At 37.1% G+C, this 27,185-nt stretch overlaps 1 protein-coding gene across 3 annotated transcripts in view; it reads left to right on the top strand.

The window, feature by feature from the left end:
• Window positions 1–901: 901 nt before the first annotated feature.
• MACC1 (MET transcriptional regulator MACC1) overlaps window positions 902–27,185 on the top strand; it is a 66,257-nt gene continuing 39,973 nt past the window's right edge. For 2 of the 3 annotated variants that reach the window (XM_019727466.2, XM_019727441.2), the window contains exon 1: window positions 905–1,155. The gene's annotated coding sequence lies outside the window, so the exon portion shown is untranslated. Of the gene's footprint in view, window positions 1,156–27,185 lie in introns of all 3 variants that reach the window. The other variant, XM_019727460.2, reaches the window with a different exon arrangement.

The following is a 27,185-nucleotide window of genomic DNA, read 5'->3' as shown; positions in this document are numbered from 1 at the left end:
TTGGGCAAGTCCTTTTTTATTCTCAATCTTTCAGTTTCGCCGCCTCCTCCTCCATCTCCAAGACAGTAGCTCAGTGTACGGCAGGAGGACAGACAAGGCATTATGGTATGGGGTTAAGGGGGTTTGAAGCCCTTGTGTTGCCATCTGGGTCCTGGCTGGTCACGTGCTGTGGAGGTGTGATTCTTCTGCTTAACCAACAGGCCTTTTTGGAACATTGTATAAGCAGGCCATCCATTGATGGGCGATTCTTATCATTTTTCTGGCACCACCAAGGCATAGTGTAGCCTTTTTATCCTACCCCTGGCTCAAAATTTATTTTACCCTGTCCCACCCCCAATTTTCTTGTCTTGAATTGTAAGCAATCGGAAATAATGCTGTAATATGCAGAAGGAAAACACAAAATGAGGAAATGGAAGGGAAAAATGGAAGGAAATATCATCCATCTTACACTTTAAAGCACATTTTGAAAACTCCAGGGCATTTTGGAAGATGAAGGGTTAAAGGTCTGCATTATATCGGTGGCCCCTCTGAGTGACAATTACAGTGCTGATGTAGGAGGAATCAGAAGCTTTCCATCCCCATCTGGAAAGCCCTCATCCACCTGCTCGGTGGGCAGGTCGGCAGTGAGGCAGCTTTAGCTCTGAATCACTGAAGGAGAATCTGGTGGGGCCGGTTCCACAGCTGCATGAGCATTTGTTTGCACGAAGAGTTTTCAGTTCTTGCCAACACTGAGGGTGCCTGCTTACTCTTTGGCAAACATCAAACCACTTTTGTTTCCTTTTACAGAAATAAGTTCGTATTTACAAATTGCCCTTAGATCTACCCACCTGATACGTATTTTTTTATGTACTGCTTTGCCTTTCCAGTTATTTTTCCTTCCTAGGGTGAAACTGTAGCCATCCACCCTCTTCTCCTGGTTTCAGGTGAGGAGTATGAATTGTGGGTGTTGTAGTTTTGCCTCTTAGGGTTTCTGGTCGGGCAGCCTGAAGCTACACGGGGAGGACTTCTAGTCCCAGGTGGCTCAGTAAGCAGCAGGTCAGGTGCCGCACACAGAGCAAGACACGCTTGAAGAGAGTCCTTGCTTGTCGTAGAGTGACTTTCATTCACTAACATAATGTTCCTGGACTGATGAGACTTGGGTTCATTTCCACAACTGTAAGTGTTGTTTTTAAAAATTAATATTCTCTTCACTATTGATATATGGTACATATAGGAAATTGGGCTATTTCCAGAAGAATTGAACAAACTAAATGCTTCTTCCCAGGCCCTGCCTAGAAAGGAAAAAAGGAAGGTAATTGATATTCTGTGAGTTTGTGGGACGTGGTGTAGAACAAACTTCGACACATAGAATAATACCTTGAGACACAGACTACAATAAAATAATTTATAAAAAAAGGAGAAAGACATGCAACATTCAAAATCAAATGTGAAAAAAAAGACTCTGGTTTGCTTCAAATATGTATATGGTTGAAATCCTCGGAAAATTTTAAATATTTCAGGAAACAGCCAGGTGTATTGAAGAAACTGTGGGCATTGAAGTCAGATGAAGTTGGATTCACTGGCCCCAAGCTTCAGATGTGTGTCCTCTAACTATATGCGTCACCTTGTTGAGCCTCAGTTTCCTCACTTGTGAAGTCGATATAAAACCTACTTCATTGGGTTAATATAGTGAAATCAGTATAGTGTGTTGTACTAAATAAATGGTTAGGCACTAACAGACGGAGGATAAACTTGGCTTCTTCCCAATTAAGTTTCAATTAGACTTCAAAAACAGATTAAAGAGACACAAATATTGTATGAGTCCACCTATGTGAGGTATTAAGAGTAGTTGAACTCATAGAAACACAAAATAGAATGCTGAGTGCCAGTGGGTTGGGGGAGGTGGGAATAGGAAGTGTTTAATGGGTACAGAGTTTTAGTTTTGCAATCTGAACACGTTCTGGAGATTGGTTGCACAACAGTATAAATATACTTAACGCTACTGAACTGTACTCTTAATAGTTAAGATAGTAAATTTTATGTTACTTGTTTTTCACTACAATTTAAAAAAAGATAGAGAATGTAGTGAAAATTCTGGTGCCTCCTATTTATTAAGGCATCCCTGACTCCAGAAAAAAAATATCTAAGTCCATTTTCAGTGGGTCTAATTTCAGGACCGATATTGGATCAACTATGTTCATGCCTAAGTTTTGCATAACAATAATTAGCTATGATGATGCATTTCTGGTATATTCTTAAAGTTTCCTCAACTTTTGTGGTGATCCTTTTATACCTTCCTTAACTTAATCATGTGATTATCTCTCATTCATAATAGGGATTTTTAATATGATTTCATAGGTACTGTACAGATAGAGGAATTATGAAGTCATAATTATTTGGTGCAACTTGTTTGAAAACTATATACAAGTAAATATTATTTATGCCAGTTGTCTCACATTCCCTGTAGCATTTTGTAAACAGATTATTTTTATGTGTCTCTGTCTTAAAGATAATAAAGACTATTAAGATGGGATGCGCCAAACACCATCTTATCTTAAAGTGGCTAATTTGGAAGACAAAAGACAATTTGGGGTTATATTTATTTTACACTTGAAAGCATGTCTGAATTTTTGGAAAATCTTTTCTTAAAAAACCACACATATGCCTAACTATCTATTAAAACTAAGTATCCTCTGTGGTATTTGGTGATAGCTGAAGGTGATAGCAACCTGTATTTGTGATGCATGTAGAAAGTTTTGCATGTGATGTACTATTTAAATTAAAACTCTCTGAGGAGCTATGTCAGCAAGTGTAGGGTAGCATTAGAATGAAAACAAAGAAGAAGGGAAGCTGCAAAAGCACTTGATAAATATGGTATACTATTTAAAAGGGCAGCATTGGTTTGCTGTGGAATGCCATCTATGGTTTACTCTCTCTAGGAAGTGTCATTATTCGACAATTATTTTTAGCACTTCTACAGTGTTCTTCCATTGGACAGGGCCTTGGGGTTAAAGAGTGACAGAGGCATAGCCCTTGAGGGGATCCTCTTCTCCTAGAGGAGATACATACTTATAAAAAGCTAAAGGGAGGAGATGCGACTCCATCAATCACTCATGCCATTCCCAGTATCACTGTTGGTCCGTTTATCCACTCCTTAGAAGGTGTGATGCTCAGTATTATGATTAAAAACATGCCTCCATAAATCTTTGCTTGAACTATAATCATTGGAGTTCAGAACAAAATAAATTCGAAAACTTGTTTATGGGTCACTCAAAAACAGAGTGGAGTGACTTCCCAAAACATGAAAAAAAACATGTGCCCAGATGCCAGAGGAAGGGGAGGTCATGGAAAATGAATATCAAGATGATATCCTGGGAAGTGGTGGAGCTTAAGCCAGGCCTAGAAGGATGTACAGAGTTGAAATCAGCAGAAAAAGATGAAGAGAATATCTCATCTAGAGCAGTTTCCCAACATTTTTATGGATGAAATAATTTTAGGCAATATCAATAACAATAATGTTGAGTTAGCACAGTGAGAAAGTTATATTTTTCAACTTACTTTTAATTCTTCAAGGACTAAGTTTTGTTGTTGTTGTTATGACTTTAAAATTCTTCTAACACATGTTTAATCCTCATTTTTAACAACAATAGAGTAAGTAACAGGTTTAATGATTTTAGCAGGCAAAAAGTATTTAGTTATAACTTAATAACTTAGAAAAACATTTATTTTTATAGTTATTGCGTATTTATTCCAATAGACATGAGTTTTTCCATTTCTGGTACTAATAGAAATTTGCTTTTAAAAGACTTATCTGAGCTAAAATCAGAGTGGATTTACAGAAAATGTTAAGTTAAAAAAAAGTTCAGATGGTACTTGATAATGGAAAAATCATGAGGTACTAGAATGTCTGAAGTTTGGGACACATTCAAGTAGAGGCAATGTCAAGTACAGAAATTAAGATGGGAAGTTGAATAGGCTGTTTTTATATATAGCTGAAAAGGAGGGACATTGGGTATTCTTTGAAGGGTCTCCTAGGGAACGTTGGGTGATGATGCTGGAATAAGGTTCACGTTTATGGAAGCTTTAAAGGGATTTGTACTTTAGCTTCAAGTTGGTGGCATTCCAAAAGGGTCCTAACCCAGGGACAATATGTTGAAAGCTGTGCTTGAGGAAGATCATCCAAGGAATGGCATACATGGTTTGGAGCATGGGAGCATGAATTCAGAGAGCACTTTGGAAACAGGTTTTAGTAGTCTGAGCATCAGTGGATAACGGGTGCTGGGAATGAAAATGGAAGAGAGGGATGAGGAAGTCATGCAAAAAAATAAAAAAAAAATTAAGTAATAATAAAAATGATGATGATGAAAAACAACAGGCAGGATGTTCTTGAGTTTCTCAGCTTGGTGGCCTGTGAGAATGACAATAACACTGAGTCAAGAGGTAGAGCTTCTTCTTGTGGGAAGAAACGTTGCTTTTACTTCAGGACATTTGAAATGGAGATGAATAGACCCTCGGTGCAAAGGGAAGCTTCATTGTTAAAAACGTGGGACTGGAATTCGGGAGAGCCCTCAGAGTTGGCCAGAAAAATGGGACAGCAGCACCTCCTTCACTAAAATGCAGCTTAGTTCTGCTTTTCCTCCTGCTCCACTCAAGAAGGAATGCTGAAGAAAGAGAATCTTCAGGTGTCTAAGGTTGCGAGGGGGAAGGAAGAGGAGGTTGACTGCTTCCTCCCAAGATGTTACTGTTTCTTGGAGGCTCTCTCCAGCACCTTCCTCAGAAGTGACACTTCGTTATAGGATCCTTCCTCAGAATAAACAAACACATCTTTATTTCAAGCCAGGACAATAGCCACCAGATTTAATTTCTAACAATGGTAGAGGGAAATTTGCGTGTCTTCTGTTTCCATTGGGAAAAGCACTGAATTCAGATATTTTCCTAAAAGGATTACAATACATAATAGATAGATGTTTAAATATAGATTATCAAAAAGACTTGTGCACTCACCTCCCAGCACACAAAAAATAAAATATTAGAAATTGTTTTAAAATGAAGGGTTCTTTTTAATCCTATTCTCTTTTCCTACTGCAGTGGCTACTGCTATCTGTCTTTGTGGATTTTCTCTCCATTGTGTGTTTTTATTATTTTATCTGTTTTATTTTTTCTACTGCTATGTGAATGTACCCATAAATAGCCTATGCCATTGCTTTGAATGTTAAAAAAATTTATATAAACATCAGAGTACACATTATTCATCTGTTTTCTCTCAATATTGTACTTTTGAAATTAATTCATGTTGATGCTTGTAGCACAACTTAGAGTCATATCTATGTGGTATTTTGTTATCATAAGTAGCACTCGAATAAATATTCTTATACATGTCATTTGTGTACAAATGTAAGAATTACCCTAGTGAATGTTTCTAATAGATTTCCTGGGCCATACACACATGAATCTTCAACTTTATGAAATATCTATACCAGGTTATATTTCTAGCCAAAATGAATGAGCGTTTCTGTTTCTCCCCAATCTCAACACACTTATTTATGTTCTAATTAAATAACCTTTTTACATATGTAACTGAAAACTGGGTGCTTGTGGCATCTGGGAGAGTCAGATATGTTTGGAACACTGCAATCTCTAAAATATAGTATAAAATTTGACTTCAAATCAACTTCCTTGCTTCTCAAACTATGGTGTAAGAAGTTGACTGACTTTTCCATTTAATAGACATTTGCTTTAGTATTACTTGTATTAAAAATAACAATATTGTTAACAACTGTTGACATTAATTGAATGCTTATCACATGCCAAGTACTGTCCTAAGCACTTTAATTACATTATCTTATTTAATTAATTTGGGGGGGGCATATAATGATGTCAAACAAATTTTAGAGGTGAAGAAACTGAATCACAGAGACATTATGTCAATAGTAAGTAGGGGTGGTGGATTTCATATCTACTCAGTCTACTCCAATTAAGACAGATAAAAAAGGATAGGTGGGAACAGACTGGAAAGAGAGACATCAAAGTATCATAGTCCTTAACTCCTAAAAGTTTACAATCTAGTTAATATTTAAATAACATCAAAAGAGCTATGTAAGTAAGGGGATGTATCAAATAAGTGCTATATTTCTACTGGGGAAAATTTAATTTCCCTGGGAAGATTGGGACATGATTCTTGTAGGTGATCAAACTTTATTGATCTTGGAAATGAGAGAAAGGGAGTTAAAGAGACAATAAAATGAAGGGAGTAGTTTTTTTTAGCAAATATGGGAAAGTGAAAAGTACAAGAACATTTAGTAAAGTTAGTTTATCCAATCATTAACTCAACAAATAATTTCTGAGCATCTACTAAGTGTGAGGCACTGAGCTAAGTTGTGGAATACAACATGAACAAAAAAGACACCATCCCGCCCCACAGATGGGTGTGCTTGGACGTGTAGAATTCAGGAAATGGGGGCAAACGTATGAAGGAAAAGATAGGTTGCTGCTAATTTTGAAGGATCTTCACCTATCAGCTTGAGGAGTGTGCCCTTTGTCCTGAAGGCAGTGAAGGATCAGTGTGAGTCACTGTGAGATGAGCTGCAATATTCATTTATTCAGTAAATAGTTACTCTACCTGTGCTTTGCTTAGTGCTGAGGAAATAAGGGTGGAGGAGCTCATATTACAGAGGCAGCGAAAAATATATATATAAAATTGATACGTAATACAATGTGAGCAATAAGGCAGGGGTCGCACAGGGGAGATGCCGCACCCAGACTGGAGAATTGTGGTGAGAAGACGGATGAGCACAGTGGCAGATGTTCCAAGATGTTTTTGGGGATAAAGAAAACTGCTTGAAGAAATTTGACAACTGAGTTTAGTCTTTTATAAAACAACATTTTCTTTTCTTATTTATTTTAAAAATCTTACATGTTCATTGTAGAAAACTTGAGAACTACAATCATAATTACCAATGATAATTACATCTTTACATCTTTAAGATCTGTGTGTATATCCTGATAATGTTTTTATGCCTATAATATGTTAAGAATGAATCATTTACAAAAAATGTTACGCAATCATTTTAGTCACTTGACAATATACTACACATTTCCCTATCATGACATAGTCTTCTATCACATAATTTTAAATTGCTCATTTGTTTATGATATAATTTAACCAATCCTCTACTGTTAATCCTTTACTCTCACCGGTGTCTGCTATTGTGAGTAGTGCCACATTGAACATCGTTGTACAAACATCTTACACAGATCTGATTGCTTTTAAAGGTAAATGTGTAGAATTTGAATTATATGTCATATTACCCACGAAAACTCCTGACCATATCATACTAGAGAAGGAAAACCCTTATAGAATATTAATAAGAGATTGAATCGATGAAACCTGGATTTTAGAAATATCATCCTTAAAATATTGGACGGGAGAATAGAAAAGTTGGAAGCAGCCAATCAGGTAAGATTTATTGTGGAAATCTAGGTGAGGAAAAAATAAAGCCTGCACAAATGAAGTCACATTAGCAATGTAGTGTTGTAGATTTTAGAGATATTAATTTTGCCGAAATTAGTGGATTAGAGACAGTGACTCAGAGGCAGGAAAGGGGTTAAAATTGTGGATTACTTCTCAGTTTCTGACATAGATAAGTAACCATAGAGGGGATGGTGGTATCCTTGTTCCTCTAGATAGGGAAGATGAGAAACAGGTTCAGTTGAGGCCAAGGGACTTTGACATGCGTATGACCATCCGATGGAGAAATTGGTTAAGCAATTGGACAGGTCTGGAATCAGGAGTACAGATGGGTTAGAGATAGGTAGTTGTGGGAGTCATTGATCCCTAGGCAGTGTTACAGTCATGGGTGTGGATGGGATTTCCCAGACGTGTTAAGGATTGCAGCATAAAAAATGTAGAAGGCACATGATGGTGTCCTCCGACGTAGTAATAACATTAAGGTTTAATCAGAGGAAGCCACAGCCATACTGGAGACTGAGAAGGAGAGGCCAGAGAAATAGGAGAAAATCCAATGGAGAGTAGAACGAGGGAAGATAAAAGAGAACGTTCCAAGATGGGAGAAGTTAACAATGTCACATGTCACAGAGAGGCCCTAATAAAACTGAAAGGTGTCCTTTACATTTCACTGGAAGTCTTGTCCAGAACAATTAGAGTAGAGTAGCAGGGACAGACACCAAAATACCGTGGTTAGAGCTGTATTTCAATCTGCAGTGGTAACAGAGCTTAGGGAAGGAAGAGATGAGAAAGTGGGAAATCAGTCCCATGGAGATGGACTGGGACTCCAGAAAGGAGGTTATAGGAGCTAACCCAGGGCATTGGATAGAAAGACTGTGGCAGTAGGATGTATCAAGTAGAGGGATGTGATGTGTGAGGGAGAGGACGGAGGTTAAGACAGCTCCAAGATTTTAATCTGATATGACTAACAAGATTGCGAAGCCATCAACAAAGGCAGAGTTGAGGAAAAGCAACACGCATTTTTGTTGGTAGAGAGAAGAAAGGAGAGATGAGTTAGGCATTGGATATGTTGATCTGAGGTATGTGTGGAGATGTGTAGGATATGGCAGCATCCACACGGAGACACTCTGAAGCTGTTATGATCCTGTAGCTCAGGGCAGAGATCCAAGTTAGAGACAAAGGTCATGGAGCTTTTCCTATAAAGGTGGTGTATTAAATCATGAGGAAGGCTGCAATAGCTCAAAGAAAAAAAAATCACTGCACGTGAGAAGTGCAAGAAAACCATCGGCAATGTTTAAATAAGCAGGTAAAGTAGGTGGAGCTACTGAAAACAGGGAAGGAATGATCAAAGCAATAGTAGGAAAACCACTGGGGGATAATTTAAGAAAGAAGAGGTGGGGGAGTTTTAGGAAGCCAAGGTCGTGACCAAATCAGCCACAGGCAAAGAAAGCAGGAAGAGGACCAAGGAAGGCCTTTGGGATCTGGGCTAATTTCAACTCTTGCTTTGTCCTGAAAAATACATTTTTAGAATATTTATTGTAATGCTGTAATTTATGTTGTCTTCTAAGTTTTTATTTTCCTTCTCAATTTCTTCTTACTTTTGTATGGAACTAAATACCTAACTTTGTTTAATTCTATGACACAGCTTTCAATTTCTCTTCTTGACTGAATTTACAGGAAATACTTTATGACAAAACTAACATTTCTAGAAACTAGCCAGTTTTGACCTCATAAAAATTTATCAGAGGTAAAACTTTATGTGGGTTTTTCTTCCCATTTTTTTTTTTTGTGCCATTCTAAAGAAAATAAATTGCGTTGATTCACATACCAAACTTTTTTTAATTTTCCGTAACTTTCTCCATGATTTATTTCTAGACCTTCAGACTAAGGGGTTAGAAGGAGCCTCTTTATTCTTTGCTAATTAAAAAGTAGCACGTCTCCAGCAAAGTGAGCAGTCATTCTCACTGGGCCATTTCTTTGTGGATGATTTTGATAAACTGAAAATTCAGTAAAAATATAACTTGATTTTGAATATCAAGAATCAAGGCTCATTTTCCAGGTGTAAAGGGTACGACCATGGTTTTATGTTATACCTGAAATCCAACCTATGTTTATGTATCCTCCTGGGAAAAGAAAGCATGTGTGGTATATAGCTCACCTATTTACTGAAAAATATAGACTCATTTATTCTATCTTTGATGTTTCATTCAAGTTTCCAAAGGTTGATGTTATAAAGAAGCAAGTCAGTCATTTGGGAAGTGCATTTCACTCGGGCTATGATTTAGACACAACTGTGTCAGGATGTCAGGGTTGGAAAAAAAGATGTTGGAGCCTTTGTGCCAAATGAAAATTTGAAAATAGTATTTTTAAAAATTGAACAATGAATAGAGGCCTTAATATGTACCTAAATGTATTTACAAAGATATTAAAGACTTAAAGTAGTTCTTACATACAATAAAAAATCCAAATAATATAAAAGCATATAGACTGAGAAGTAAGCTGAAATGCCAGGTTGCAGTCTGTGTGTCCTCTCCTTAGAAGCATAGCTTGCTAAGCTTTCAGTCTCTTTTGAATGCTTCCAGTTATAAATATTCTGAGCATATGGGGTATCTGGCGCCTTTCCTATTTTTGCTTAATATATTTTGGTGATTGACCCATATCATTGCATATGAAGATACCACATTATTTTTTATTATTTTTATTTTTCAATTTCAGTTGACATTCAATATTATTTTATATTAGCTTCAGGTATATCGCATACTGGTTAGACATTTATATAATTTACAAAGTGATTCCCACAATTAGTCTAGTACCCATCTGATACTATATATAGTTATTAAGGTATTACTGATTATAGTCTCTATTCTGTACTTTACATCCCCATGACTGTTTTGTAGCTACCAATTCGTACTTCTTAATCCCTTCACCTTTTTCACTCAGTTCCCCAAAACCCCTCCCTTCTGGCAACCATCAATTTATTCTCTGTATATATGAGTCTTTCTGTTTTGTTTGTTCATTTATTTTGTTCTTTAGATTCCACATATAAGTTAGATCATATGGTGTTTATCTTTGTCTGACTTACTTCACTTAGCATAAAACCCTTTAGGTCCATCCATGTTGTCGCAAATGGTAAATTTTCATTCTTTTTTCTGGCTGAGTAATAGTCCATTGGATATATGTACCACTTTTTTATCCAGTCATCTATTGAGAGGCATTTCTGTTGTTTCCATAACTTGGCTATTGTCAATAGCACTGCAGTGAACATAGGGGTGCGTATATCTTTTCAAATTAGGGTTTAGGATTTCTTTGGATAAATACCCAGAAGTGGAATTGCTCAGTCATAGGTAGCTCTATTTTTAATTTTTTGAGGAACCTCCAAACTGTTTTCCATAGTGGCTGCACCAATTTGCAACCCCACTAACAGTACAAGAATTCCCTTTTCTTCACATCCTTGCCAACAGTTTTTTGTTGATTTGATTATATCTATTCTGACAGTTATGATGTGATATCTCATGGTGAGTTTAATGTACATTTCTCTGATGATTAGAGACCTTGAGTATCTTTTCATATGTCCATTGGCCCATCTGTTGTCCTCTTTGGAGCAATGTCTGTTCAAGTCCTCTGCCTGTTTTTTGTTTGTTTGTTTGTTTTTAAATTTTATTGGGGGATATTGGGGAACAGTGTGATTTTCCAGGACCCGTCAGCTCCAAGTCAAGTCGTTTCAATCTAGTTGTGGAGGGCTCAGCCCACTGGCCCATGTGAGAATTGAACCGGTGACCTTGGTGTTATGAGCACTGCGTTCTAACCAACTGAGCCAACCGGCTGCCTCTATGCCTATTTTTAATTGGATTTTTTTTTTTTTTTTTTTTTTTTGGTGTTGAGTTATATGAATTCTTTATAAAATTTTGGATAATAATCCCTTGTTGGATGTATCATTGACAACTATTCCCTCCCATTCAGTAGGTTGTCTTTTCATTTTGTTGATGGTTTTCTTTTTGTGTAAAAACTTTAGTTTGATGTAGCCCCATTTGTTTATTTTTTTCTTTGTTTTCCTTGCCCGAAAAGCTATCAGAAAAAAATATCACTAAGAGTAATGTCAGAGAATTTACTGCCTATGTTTTCTTCTAAGAGTTTTATGGTTTCAGGTCTTCACCTTGGAGACTTTAATCCATTTTGAGTTTATTATTGTAGATGGTATAAGAAGGTAGTCCAGTTTCATTATTTTTGCACATGTCTGTCCAGTTTTTCCAGCATCATTTATTGAATAGACAGTCTTTACCTTATATATTTTTGCAGCCTTAGACATAGCTTAAATGACCATATAGGTATGGGTTTATTTTTTGGCTGTTTTTTCTGTTCTATTGATCTATGCGTATGTCTCTGTTTTTTATGCCAGTACCATGCTGTTTTGATTCCTATAGACTTGTAGTATAGTTTGATATCAGGTAGTGTGATATCTTCAACTTTGTTCTTCTTCCTCAACATTGCAGTTGGTATTAAGGGTCTTCTGTGGTTCCATATACATTTTAGGATTATTTGTTCTAGTTCTGTGAAAAATGCCATTGATATTTTGATAGGGATTGCATTGAATGTATAGATTACTTGGGGTAGTATGGACATTTTAATTATGTTAATTCTTCCTATCCATGAGCATAGTATATGCTTCCATTTATCTGTATCTTCCTCAATGTCTTGTAATTTTCCAAGTATAGATCTTTTACCTCCTTGGTTAAATTTATTCCTAGGTAATTATTTTGATGCAATTATAAAGGGGATTGTTTCTTAATTGCTCTTTCTGATAGTTTGTCATTGGTGTTTAAAAATGTAACCGATTTCTGAATATTAATTTTGTATCCTGTTATTTTACTGAATTCATTTATCAGTTTTTTGATGGAGTCTTTCAGATTCTCTCTGTATAGTATCATGTCATCTGCAAATAATGATAGTTTTACTTCTTTCTTTCCAATTTGGATGCCTTTAATTCTTTTTCTTGTCTGATTGCTGTAGCTAGAACTTCCAAAGCTATTTTGAATAAAAGTCGTGAAAGTGGACATCCTTGTCTTGTTTTTGATCTTAAGAAAAATACTTTTAGCTTTTCACCACTGAGTATGATATTAGCTGTGGGTTTGTTGTATGTGGCCTTTATTTTGTTGAGGTATGTGCCTCTATTCTCACTTTGCTCAGAATTTTTATCATCAATGGATGCTGGATTTTGTCAAATCTTTTTTCTGCATCTATTGATATGATCGTATGACTTTTATCTTTCATTTTGTTTATTTTACCACAATGGTTATGTATATGCCAGAGTTTATTTATTAGACTTGTATTGATGATTTTTAAATGTAATTTCTAGTTTTTAGCTACTATTAACACAAGTGCAGTGATCAAGGATGTTAAATTGAAGATTTTGTAGGGTATCCGATGGATACTTGTCTCATTAGGGAGACCACCTCAGGGATGATGTAGATGCCTGATCATTGCACTATACACCTGAAGTTGAAGCTGAACAATAATGAATGTCAACTACAATTTTATATATATTTATAAGAAGTGGAGTACAGCATTAGGAATAGAGACAGTGGAAATATAATGGTTCTATGCAATGTCAGGGGGTAGTAGATGGGGGGAGAGGGGTTATCACTGTGTGAGGGATATAAATGATAAATGTCTAACTATTCCATAGTTTTGTACACCTGAAACTAAAAAAAAAAAAAAAAAAAAGGATGTTAAATTGGATAATTTTGATGTTAAATTGGCTAAAATTTTAAGACAATTGATTTCAGATACAAAAATGAGAGGTATCTGACTAAAATCCCAACTGGGAGTATTTTCACAGTTCTTGACCTCCTTACCTACTTCCAGGTTATAACAAAAAATAAAGGGAGAAAAACCACTGAGAGGATTTTGCGAGAATGATTTTTGGACAGCTAACCCAATGTAGAGAGGTAGAACTATGGGATCATTTTTTTTTTTTTTTTTTTAACCTTAAGCTTAGAGGAACTGGCTTCCTTGTACAATCCTGGAAAGCTTCATATGTTTTCCTGCTAGAAAACCGGAGATGAAGGAGGCATAGCTGACAGAAGAATTAAATGCATTGTTCAATCCACAGGAAGTTGTAAGCTTCTGAGGGTCCCCCAAAGCTCATCCGTGTACGTGTGTGTACACACACACACACACACACACACACATTACATGTAGTATAAGCAATAAACATTGCAGAAGCAAAGCCAATTTTCAATCTGAGCAGTAGATTAAAAGTGTTCTATTTTATTTCTCCCTTTCCACCCTGATTCTCGAATTTTGGAGGCTTCAATAACAAGAGCTTGCATGCTGGGTGACGGAAGAGGTGAGGTAGAAAAAGAGAAGATGTGCATCGCACCCTGTCCCCATAAGACTGTAGAATTGCACAGCAAGGGGGCAGGGAAATCTGTCTTACACTGGGAGATTGGTATGCTGTTGGAAATATTGGACGGGGCATTCTAATTTATGAATCAAAACTGCATTTTGCAATTTAAAATAACCACAGGATTTTCTTTAAATCAAAGAGTGACCAGAAGCTACATGGGGCCAACTGGGGAATTTTCATTAGTGGTATTAGAGAAAACTCCCCCCAGTGAATACATTTTTAAAAAGAAAGTGGTGGGTAAAAATGCAATTGCATTCTGATTTGTCTGGCAAATTGTGTATAAAATGGTTATATATTATCTTTGCCTACATATAAGGGAAGCACTCATTCTTAAACAAAGACAATATTCTATAGGTTTTCAGAGCAGTGTAGACTCAATTAACTTGCAGTAGGAATAATTGAAACTAAAACCATATCCTAGAGCTGCATTTCCAATGCGGTCATCACTAGTTACAGGGCCTTTTAAAATTTAAATTAATTAAATTTAGATAAAATTAAAAATGCAGTTCAGTTGCATTATCCATATTTCAAGTGTTCAATAGCTACATGTAGCTATTGACTACCTGATTTGACAAAGCAGATGTAGAACATTTCCCAAATCACAGAATTTTTGTTCCTTATCACAGGCGTTAAACCATTTAATTCTCACAAAACACAGTGGAAAAGGTATAATTATTTTTCTCACAAATAGACATAAAAATCAAAGATCCGACAGTTTTAGAAACTTGATCAAGTTCTCTGGTTCCTGGTGCCATGTTCTTTCCTCTAAACCACACTGGTTGACCCTCAAGACAACTACAAAATATAAAACTGATTTCGCTATACTTTCAAAATACAACAGGGAATATTCTGAAATCTAGAAATTCCTAAGGGAAGGAGGCTTTTGTTCATCGCTATATCATTATTGGGTTGGTGAGAAACACAATCTCATTTGTAGTTTCTAATTCCTCCCATTTTATAATCCATAAAATTTATTCACAGAAGGAGATTCAACTAAAAGACTATTTTAGTGAATGCCAAAGGTTTTAGTAGCAATAATGAGTACTAAATAATGGCACTTATCTATATTATCCTTTCACTTTGGTATGTTTCTCTAAGAAACTACTCACAGACTTGTTTATGCGAAGATTGCTTTGAGACCAGATTTACATTCTGTTGTCTTTTACAAATGAAGATAAATGGAATTCATAATAAAATTATTGCTTCACACAAAATATCTAGTAGTGTGTGGGGATAACTGTTTTATTGGAGAGAGAATATATAGGACCAATTGCAAAAAAGTAAAGATAATTAGCAGTCAGTGAGATATGAACACCTCCTCCCCTATTCTTTGTAGGAGGCCAGAAAGGTCCAACTGGTGTATGGATTAAGTGTGTTACCTCCAAGTTGTGTATTCATAGAGCCTAAAGCTCAAAAATAGAATGCAAGGAGGTCTTGAGTGCAAAACCTCAAGAGATTATTTATAATCTTTAGGAGTTCAGGAGTGGAAGATGAGGAATGAGTTGGGTTTTGTCCCCTTCTCTCCATTCATGTGATAAACTTTCCTAGTTCAGGCTACTACCACTTCTTGTCTCTAGTCGGCTCCACCTGTTGCTTTCCATCTTTCATAAACTGGGGCATGCCATTCCCTTAACTTAAACTCCTTTGTGTCTTCTTTCTTTTAAGCTAAAGTTCAAGTTCCTCAGGATGTCTCGTAAGGACATTTAGGACCAGTCCTTGCTGGCTTCTGCATTCTTTCCTCTTGAGACTTTCCCAGACCTCCTACCTCTGTTGCTACCAAATTGCTGTGGCCCAGCCTTCCTCAACTACTTCTGCTTCCTGAATGAAGCATGCTCACTCTTGTTTTCCACATCCTGTGTATCATATGCTTTTTGCTTGAAGCATTCTTTCTCTTCTTTTCTCTACAAACACCAAGGTGGAGCTGGTGTTTGAACCCAGAGAGCTCAACCTCAGGAACCCATTTCATAAACACTACATGATATATGAGGTCTGACAATTAAGTGTGCTACATTGGCAGCACTGTACAAACAGCTCAGCAAGGTTTCATAACCTTGGTATATCAGTGTCTCACAGCTGTGTTCATGTCAACATGTGGCAGTGTCTTGCTGAGTGGTGTTCATTATTGTTGTGTGTTTTTGTGCGCCATCACGAGAATGTCTGAGCTTGAATTAGAGCAACAAACAAACATTAAATTTCTTGTTAAACTTGGCAAGAGTGGAAGTGAAATCATGGACATAGTAGTCCAAGTTTATGGGGATAATGCCATGAAAAAGTGTACATGGCATTATCCTGGCAGTATATAAGTGGGTTAAACGTTTTTCTGAGGGGAGAAAATGTGTCACTGATGAAGAGAGGTCAGGGCAGCCTGTAATGAGCACAACTAACAAAAACATTGCAAAAATTCACCGAATTGTGCGTCAAAATTGTCGGCTGACTGTGAGAAGCATAGCAGACCAAGTCAACATCGATAGAGAAACAGTTAGGAAAATCTTAACTGAAAATCTTGGCGTGAGAAAGGTATGTGTGAAAATGGTCCTGAAGGAGCTCACCCATGAAAAAAAGCAAAGGAAAGTTGAAGTTTGCCAATACCTTTTGGAGAGGCAAGACGATCCTTACCTTTTGGAGAGGCCATGTCATCACTGGTGATGATACATGGATGTGCCAATATGACCTGAAACAAAGCTTCAAAGTGCACAATGAAAGTCAGCCAATTCTCCATGACCAAAAATGTTCCGTCAGCCCAAATCAAGAGTCAAAATTATGTTGCTAAACTTTTTTGATATCAAAGGGATTATTCGTTATGAATTTGTACCAACTGGAAAAACAGTTAACCAAGCTGACTAGTTGGAAGTGCTGAAAAGGCTGCGTTGAAAAGTAAGACAACCTGAACTTTTCGCCAACAATTCATGGCTCTTGCATCACGACAATGAACCAGCTCACATGGCACTGTCTGTGAGGGAGTTATTAGCCAGTAAACAAATAACTGAATTGGAACACCCTCCTTACTCACCTGATCTGGCCCCCAATGACTTCTTTCTTTACCTGAAGATAAAGTGAATATTGAAAGGAAGACATTTTGATTACATTCAGGACATCAAGGGTAAGACGATGACAGCTCTGATGGCCATTCCAGGAAAAGAGTTCCAAAGTTGCTTTGAAGGGTGGACTAGGCGCTGGTGTTGGTGCATAGCTTCCCAAGGGGTGACTGTAGTGGTATTCAACAATGAGGTACGTAAGCACTTTTTCTAGAATGAGTTCGCAAACTTAATTGTCAGACCTCCATGGGGCTAATAAGTTCAAGGGCCTTTCCTGTCCTCTTGTATTTCATGAACCCATTTGCTGCTTTCATCCATGTCTTTTGCTATAACTGCAGACTGTGTTCTCCTTCCTCTAGGTCTGACCAGCACCTATCAAGGTCATCTTTATATTTGATTCATTGATTCAGATGACATAGTGCCAATTCTCTCCCTTTATAATATATATATATATATATATATATATATATATATATACACACACACACACACACACACACATATATATATATATATACATGTGCATACATATACACACACATGTGTATATATATATATATTGTGTGTGTGTATGTATGGATATGTGTATCATATATATATTTAAATTTTTATTGAATTCATTGGGGTTACATTGGTTAGTAAAATTATATAGGTTTCAAGTGTACATTTCTATAATACATCATCTATATATTGCATTGTGTGTTTGCCACCCAGAGTCAGTTCTCCTTCCATCACTATATGTTTGATCCCCTTCTCCAGTTCTACCAATCCCCCTCCTCCCTTACCCTCTGGTAACCACTAAACTGTTGTCTGTGTCTGTGAGTTTTTGTTTCTTTGTTGGTCTTGTTCGTTTGTTGCTGTCAGTTCTATAGCCCACATACGAGTGAAGTTGTGTGGTTCTCGATGTTTTTCTGACTTATTTCGCTTAGCATGATAATCTCAAGATGCATCCATCTTGTCACAAATGGCAGTATTTCATCTTTTCTTATGGCTGAGTAATATCCCTTTGTATATATACTACATCTTCTTTATCCAATCATCTCTTGAAGGACAATTGGTCTGTGACCACTGTAAATAACGCTGCATTGAACATAGGGGTACATATATCTTTACTGAGAAATGTTTTCAAATTTTTGGGATACCCAGAAGAGGGGTTGCTGGGTCATATGTCTTCTTGGGAGAAGTGTCTGTTCAGGTCCTCTGCCTATTTTTTAATTGCATACTATGTTTAATAGCGGCTGTACCAATTTACAGTGTGTGAAGGGTCCTACTTGTCTTGAACACATTTGTTAGAATGGCTGTTATCAACAAAAAACTGGGAGTAGAAGAAAAAAATTATTAGCTACGAAAGTGGTAATGTGGTTTCTCAAAAAAATAAGAATAGAATTATCATTCTAACAGGTGTGTCCACCTTCCTCTGAGTGGTTTTGATTTGCATTTTCCTAATAGCTAGTGAAGTTGAGCATTTTTTCATATAGCTGTTGGCCTTGTATAAGCCACATAATCTGTCTGTGTCTCAGTTTCTTATCTGGAAAAGGAGCTAATGACCCTGGCTGGTTTCCTCCTAAGATAGTCCTAAGGATTAATAAGTCAGCATTCAAAAGCACAGGTGCCAAAGACGAGAGACCCTCCGTAAATTCAAATTACTATTATTAATACCCTCCCTTTTTACTGTCAGCAGAATAAGTCACACAGGATCTAGTATCTATAAAGCACTTTTCATTCTTAAATGTGTTTTATAATGTTTAATAATTTAGAAAAGCCTCTCTGCAGTCTCAGCATCATACTTCTATGGACAGAGAATTCACTAAGAGTCTTTGGTAAATCTCTCTTTTTCATGAACTCTTCATTGTTTTCCAGTTCAGATCATTATGATTGAATTAATTGGATAAAGCAGTTCTGCTTTGCTCCTTGTTTACATTCTGGACTAGTATGACGCACTGGGGATCTTTATCCCTCTTGATCTCCCATCCAGTGCCTAATGCTGGTCCAGAAAAGTCCCTGGGACTTTACCCAGGCACTAGTTTAATTAGTGCCAGGTTTTTCCCAGCACTCGTGAAAGGGGATTAGACATTGCTTTGATCAATATCTTTTTGGTGGTAGTTTGCTTCTCTTCCCATCTCTGTCCTCCATGTCCCGGATACCTTGTGCTCTCACAGACACTCAGACATATGTCATCTTCATGAGGTTTTTGCTAATATTCAAACTTCAGACCTTCTTATTATTCCCTTCTCTACCTGGATGAGTCTGTGTGGTAACTGGAAGACAGCCTGTCCTCATGACTTTGTTATTTCAGGGTTTTACCCCTAGAGAGTGGTGTTTTCTTCTCACGATCCTTGAAACGTTTTATGTTGAAATGGTTTTTTATTAAATAAATATTTCTACAAATGAAATCACTTATATATTTTAGTGGACAAAATAAGCCTATATAGTATAAGGAATAAAAATGAAAGCAAACAATAAATGTTAGCTTTGGAAGCATTTTTCCTAAAAGCCATCATCATAAGTCTACTATTCAATGATCAAAATTTGATTTAACCTTTTCTGTTTCATCTGAAAAATTGAATGTGAAGAATCATGACTTGGAAATTTGCAGGTCAAATGTGGCTTTTAAAAACTTGATATGATATATCCAAAGCTTGTCTGCAATACTTGTGCATCATGCAATTGCATTCTACTTTCTTAGTTTTTATCTGGAGACATTTGTAAAATAAGCCATGCTCCCAGGTTTATTCAGTCCTCAGTTCATTGATAGTGGGTACACAGGAAATGCGCAGCTTTTACTAACAGGCAGAAGAATTTGGTTTGTATAATGTTAAAAAATCAAAGTCAGATCAACATTTAAAAATGGTCAAGAAAGAAAAACAGGTTGTCACTAAGGTTCCACAGAATCTTTACCTTAGCTGTGCTTATTTAATATACAAAACACCCAGGGTCACATGATACTTTACTCAGAGGGTCAAAAAACGTAGGTACATTAGTTTTGCATAGGGAATAGGCAAGAGGCAGAATTAGTTGAAAGAGAACCTGACAAGAAGAGAGGGCAGCCCCTTGCTGGGTAGACCTGGGAGGAAGAAAAAAGAGAAAAGATAATGTTTGATGCCTTGCTGAGTTTAAGAAAGCCTTAGACTCTCTTTAATTTTTAACAAAATCCCAAATCACTCAACCCTTTTCAAACACAATTTTAGTTTTAAGCGAGTACTGGGATTGACTCCTGGCAGTTAGGGAACCTGAGATCTGGTATTGACCTGATCACCAACTAGGTAAGTGTTTTTAGAAGCTTTAGTGTCCCAGTTTCCATATTTATAAAAAGAGAAAACTGACGTTTATCAGTAGCGTTCAAATGTGTACCATGGAAAAATGTGAGCTCTGTGAGGGGACTCCCGGGCTCCCCACTGCAGTGAAAAGGGGTGAGGATGGTGGGCCATTATCTCCTTACCTTTCAACCAAATGAACTTTGCTTTTATTTGTTTACATTCCAGCTGTATCTCTTTAAGTTTTGGACAGTATTTCATTTGAAGAAATAGGTTCTCCATGCATGAGAGAATTATGTTTGTAACCATTCAATTAAATTGTTGCCAAGCTCTTTTCAATTCTAAAGATATGTTTTCTATGACAATTAATGATAATATATGGTGTATTCAACACACATATACATATATCAACACACATTGTTGTATATGTATATACTACCTTTCCCCAATATAACTTGCAGTACCTAATCATAAAGATATGTATACACTAAAATTGCAAAACATTAATAAAAGGTAAGTCTCATGTAATAATGGCAAGGTACGGTGGGTTAGAGAGCAGGTTAAAAATTAAACAAACAACTGGGGACGTGAGAAGTTACAGCAAATGCACAAAAGCCCAGCCTAAGCTTCCTTAGTAGCCAAGGTAAAACCCAAACCATGGGGGGTACCAGTCTTTTAATAAGAGAAAACATAAATTGGGAGGAAGAAACATTTTCTATCCTCAAAGTAAAAAAAAAAAAAGCCCTACGTGGCTTTTTAGGATAACATAATGGGCAAGTTCTCTGATTACAATTTTACAAAAGTATAGGAAAATGTCTCCTATGGTCACATCTCACAAGTAAAAACCAAGAAGGTAGTGCTAAGCCATCACTCTGTAAAGGCCGCTTTGATACTGTGGGAGTCTGGAGTAATATGCTTTACTTCCAAAGCTGCATTTCGATTAGAATTGATTTAGTGATAAAGCTAGAAGAATTGTGTGCTGTGAATGGTTCACGTATTCCCTTTTAGTATCGGCATGGCTTTTAATGGAAACGACAAGGTAGGCAATTTTAAATTCACACTGTGCGACATGTCTGAAAGGCAGACTTTCCTTACTGTTCTTGAATACAGCAAAATGATGTTGGTGGAAAAAAAGTCCCTGATATGGTCTTGCTTTTAGAGTTGTTCACTGGACATATCCAGAGGAGCCCAGAAGGTGTCAGGTGTACATTTCTTAAGGGTGCAGTGAAAGGAGTGGGGCCTCCTTAACAGGCTCTGTATACCTTTGCCATGGGGCCGGATGAAAATGTCTCTCCCTGCATTTCTCTTTAATAAAAACTAAAAAGAAAGAAGAAGGAGGGGGCTACAACTTTGTGGTACTGTTTTCTGAGTTTGAAGAAAAAAAAAAAATGCTGGATTCCCTGCCTCTGGCACTACTGAGCTGTGAGTCAGAACCTGGCTTCCTTTTTAATTCTATTCTATCATTTAAAATTGTATCATCTAAAAGTCTATGATCTCAAATTATGATATAAAAAGAGGTAAAACCCAGTCAGAGCATCTTGGCTTCATACATTCCCCGGTGTTTAAATGAACTCCATTTCATTTGTGGACAGAGACCGATGATGGGATCACACTGTGAAGATCCCCTCATTTTACAGATGGAGACATGGAGGCTCCCAGCCAGCGAGGGGTCACTGCAGGTCATGTAACTGGCGGGCTGCAAACCCAGAACCAGCCTCCCGATCTGCTACTTCTATTCTTCCACTCCACAATATCCAGAAAATGATGACAATAGCTAATGTTTTCTTCAAACATGTCCTCTTGTATGTGTGTATGTGTGTGGGGAGGTGGGGGCTGCATATCTGTTTGTGTAAAGATGGCAGATACAGGGATGGTAAGCAGTGTTGGCTCTTTGATTTCTAGCTCCTGACAGTTTTATGTTGCCACTCACGAGGTGAAAAGAGAATAGAAAGAGGCCGAACTTCCCTAAAAGCCTGAGTTTACCTTCCTAATGACAAGTGTATTTTTACCACATTACATATATTTTGCCAACAAGTGAGAAGTGGCCCTCGACAAGTGGGCCTGCATTTCCTAGCATATTGGACATTATAATAATTCCCTTAGTTTAGCTGCAGCTTTTCCAGGATATCTCTTTTGAAAACTCAGAAGCTGATTTCTGAGAGAGCTTGTATCATTTTCCAGTGACTGTATCAAAGTGCAACTTAAATGAGAAATGTGAATTAAAAAGAAAATAAAGTCAAAGTTGTGTCTTGTGACCATCACCTCAACGTAACTGTTTTCACTTCCCCAAATTTCATTCCTGTTTTTATCTGTAATATATACGTTTTGTACTTGCAATGTAGTTTATATAAAGTTTCAAGATGAGCTTTTTTTACCTAGACAGACTATACACAATCTTTCATGTTGTTAGAGACGCTGAAACTATTTTATTAAAAGGTGACTTCATGCTCTAAGATGATAGCTTGTAATTTATTTAATTATTCATCTATCGTGAAACATTTGGGTTATTTTCAGTTTATTTTTCTATCAGATATAATGCACTGATAAAGATTTTTATATACGTAGCTATCCTTTCCTTTGGAATTATTTTCTTGGGGAAAATACAAATTACTGATAAGGCCTAAAAGAGTTTTGTGATTATTAATGTGCATTCCTCAGGGATGGATTTTCTTTTGTGGGCCCTAAAATGTATACAACCTGGGAAAGGGGCTGTTTGTGTAAAAGAATGCAGAGTTACAAGCATAAATTGTTAGGGCCCCCTCAAGGGACCCATCAGAGTGAGGGGCCATAAGCTCAACTTGCATCAGCTTCACATTGCTCAAGAGGGTCCCTTAAATACTGTAATAATTTTCAATTTCATTAGCAAGATATGAGAATACTTTATCCCTGAAGCTTCCCTGAGTACTGTTTTGTGATTTAATTATTTTTAGCTGATTTAGCTAGCATAGCCAGGATCCATTTTACATGGATAATTTGCTTTAGTGTTCATTTCTTTGCTTATTAGAAAGATCATATTCCATTATCTCTTGCTACATAACAAACTACCCCAAAACAATGGCTCAAAGCAAGCATTTTGGTGGCTGAGAGATTTAGGTAGGGATTGGCGGCGTGGTTTTCTGCTCATCATAATATAGACTGTGGCTCTCAGCTTCCAGATGGGTCCATCTGGAGGGTTCCAGTTTCACATTCATTATCTGGCACTTTGCAGGGGATGGCTTGACGTAGGTGCTCAGGTGAGACTGTTGATCACAGCACTTACATGTAGTCATTCCGGCATGGTGACCTCAGGGCAGTCAGACTGAAATGGCAGCTGGTTTCCCCTAAGGCAAGTTTTCAAAGAGACCTAGGCAGAGACTACAAGACATTTTGTGATAGACTTGGAAATCCCAGCACACGGCTTTTCCTGCACTCTATTGTCAAGCAAATAACTAAGGTCAATCTAGATTGACAGGGAATCTCAATGACAGGATAGCTAAGAATTGAAGTAGAGGTCATATTTAATATACCACAGGCTCATTCATTTTCCTTGATTGTGTACTTCTTGCATAAATTACCTGTTCAACAACATCACGTATTGAAATTTCAACAGAACTATAAAGGTTTAAGTAGAATATTAACATGGCTTTATGACAGTAAGAAAAGAGATTTAATTTAGTAACTTGCATAAATCTAAATGTACCTTTATTTAGATTTATAAAATTATAATTTGTTTAACAGTAGGCTTAAATAAGGTCACATATAGTTTTATATTACATATAGCAGGGGTGCCAAAAAATGTATACAAGTGGACACTTTGGTCAATGTTGCTCAAGCAGTAGTTCCCTATAATGAGAAGTGTCTAGATGCTAATGGTAACCACTTTGAGCACCTCTGGTAATTGCAGATGTTAAATGTGACTTGTATTAATCTTTTGTTGTCGGTATATATTATTATAATTTTAATAGTTTTTCCCTTTCTTAAAATGTGTATACATTTTTTGGGCCCCCGCCTGTACATATTGTATTCTTTATGTTACATCCTCATCTTCTATGTGTATATATTTATTATTTTATTCCTTTAGTAAGATGACAAAAATGAGATACCAAATTCTCATTAGCAAATTGAGTCAGAAAAATTGGCAGAGAAGGTCGGAGATGTACCAGCCATTTGCCTGTTTGCCCTCAGCCTTCATTTCTGTCTTCTGCTCTTCTACGTACTGTGGATTTCTCATACCTCACAGATTACCTTTCAGCTTTTTATAGTCAGCAAGATCTCAGTTTGTCAATGGGAGGTCCTGGCAAGAGACTGAGAAACAAAGGAGGGGAAAGTGACTCACTTCCTAGTTTCAGCCTCTGGGCCTCCATCCACAGCAGCAAGAAGCTATGAACTCCAGCATCTTTGGGCCATTCCAGCCGCCATAGACTTCTGCCTTGGTTCCAGCAGCAGCGCCTCCTCAGATATCCCTGCACCTGCCAACTGGAGCTCCCCTTGCGATACCAGCACCTGAAGCAGAGCCCCTGGGGAGCCTGGGTTCCAGCCAGTGGTACCTGCTCAGCAGTTCCAGCACCACTTTCATAGGTCCCAGCTGTGTTTCCCAGCTGGTGTGTGTAACGCACCTCATCCCAGCTGTGCAAGCACCTACTTCATGGCACCTCATCCATGGCCCAAGTCTGCCAGAGGGACCCCTATTTGGTGTTCCAGGACCTCTTGAGGCACCCGAGAAATGCAGTGACAGTTGGGCTCCTGGGCTCTACCACCTCCTCCTCCCTTTTGTTTCTGTGGCCCTGGGGGTAGTTGCTTCCTTCAGATGTCAATGTCTAAGTTAGTTCACAGTCTGCTTTTTGTTCTTTCAGCCTTCTGCTCCCCTTTGCTTCAAAGACCTCGTATGGTTTCTATTTTCCTTACTGGGTCCTGAGTGACACAGTAGGTGCTGTATTGCTGCTAGTCAGTTGCAGGTATGGATTAAAATGTCCATGAAGGAAAAATGTTCAGATTAGTGCAGCTGGTGTGACAGAAAGGCCAGCAGGCCATTCCTGAAATACTGATGCTTTGTTTTCCGAGTTTTTAATACCCTTTCTTGTTTATAGGCTTCATGTACACAGTACCAGTTGTGTTTTGTAAAGAAAAACTGTATTTTCATATACACAAAAAAACAAATGTTATTAGGAGTAATACTTGTTTTTCTTGTCAGGGTCAAGTTGAATTTTTAACAGGAGGTGTGATAAGAATATGTCTACTGATTATCTGTCATTAATAGTTCACAGACAGGCTCTCAAAAAAGAAAAAGTGGGTTAATACTAGGAAATGGGCTTGTGATGAAAACCCTTTGATTCTTCTTGGTTTGACAAACGCTAACAAGTTTTGGCTTTGTTGCTGTTTTGAACCCATGAGCTGCTCCAGAATTTAGAATTATCTGTGCAGGCTGTGGATATGGACAAGGTCACAGCCAATTCCTTTTTGAATGAAAAGATCAACAGAGAGGAATGTTTATTTGTTATGCCTTGACTCTTATATTTGTCAGCTCTGCGAAATTTGTACAAGAAAAAAATTGTTATTTAATGTCAAGATCCAGTAACAATTTATTAATTTTGGGCTTTGAATCTCATACAAATGCTAAATAATAATAAAAATAGTAAGGTAAAAGTGCTGTGAATAAAGGGAGCTAAGAGGAAAACTGTTTAAAATTAAACATAGAGTTTGACCTCACTGTGATTATCTTTGCTATTCGGCAGAAAAAATGATATGGTATACATATATTTGAGCAAACATATAAAAACCCATGATTTATTTTTTACCACCTTAAGCTTGGTCAGTTGGATAGTTATCTTTCTATCTTTAAAGTACCATGTATTTATAGTTATTCCAGATCCTTCTTCTATTAATAATAGAAGATGTCCTTCTTCTATTATTAAGTCACTTTGGGATACAAAAGACTGGCCTGAGTCAAGCTAAGAATTTATTTATTAAAGCCAGTTGGGGCTTATTTAGAATGTCACTTAATGTGACTGTCTCTGTGAGCTTGGAAAATAAATACATGTTTGACATTAATAATCGAACTAGGTCAGGAGTGAGCTATTCAAGTTTTCACAGAATGAGGTTTTAGGATGGATATAAACTAAAGAATCTAGACATTTACTAGCTCTCATATGTATGAATCTGAAGATAATTTAGGAAACTGAAAATATTTGTGGTCTACTCACAATGAGCCACTTTAATCCTCTAATATGGCATTGATCATAGTATAGATTAGAAGGTAGAAGGATAGAGTCTCATATACTGACCTGGATTGGTGTCTCTATCTCTATCTATCTCTATCTCTATCTGTATCTCTTTCTCTTTCTCTGTCTCTTTACCCCATCTTATATTTGCAGGCAGTCTCCCTCACTTTGGTCTAGAACTAACAGATGTTGGAATTTAAATGTTACTTCTTGGTTAGTCTTTCCAGAGCTTTGCACTGTGGCTGGCATTTTTTTTAAAGGTAGCCGTTCATGTAAACTACCCACATGCCAGATTTGCAATAGATTTGCAAACTACCTAGAAAACCTTCAAGAGTTCCACTGATCTGTTGCACATAACTTTTGGTCTGTTAATCCAGTTAATTTCTCTCTCTATTTTCAAAGGGAAATAAAAGTCATTCAACATTCACTCTACAATTACTTACTGGGCATCTACTATATACTAGAAACTGTCCTAGGTTCTGGGGATACAAGAATGAAAAAAATAGGCAAAGAAATAAATCTATACCCTTATGGATCTTGCATTCTAGTGTAGTGAAAGTAGGACACAACAAAATAAATTAGTCATATATATTGCATGTTAGCTGTTGTAAGTGGTTTATGGAAAAAATAAGGCAGAGGAATCAACAAGGAGTGTGTGTTGAGTTATTCATTTTAAATTGGGAGGCTAGGGAAGTCCTCATTAATGAGGTAATATTTTAGTAAATAGCTGAGATGCTAAGGAAGTCACCATAGATATCTAGGAAAAGGGAAAACAGCAAGTACAAAGGCCCTGAGGCAGGAATGTGTCCCATGTGTCTGAGGAACAGCAAGTAAGGTCAGTGTGTCCAG

The sequence above is a fragment of the Rhinolophus sinicus genome, linkage group LG09 (genome assembly GCF_036562045.2).
Source record: "Rhinolophus sinicus isolate RSC01 linkage group LG09, ASM3656204v1, whole genome shotgun sequence".
NCBI classification, from domain to species: Eukaryota; Metazoa; Chordata; class Mammalia; order Chiroptera; family Rhinolophidae; genus Rhinolophus; species Rhinolophus sinicus.
This window is presented reverse-complemented; position numbering and strand designations above follow the sequence as displayed.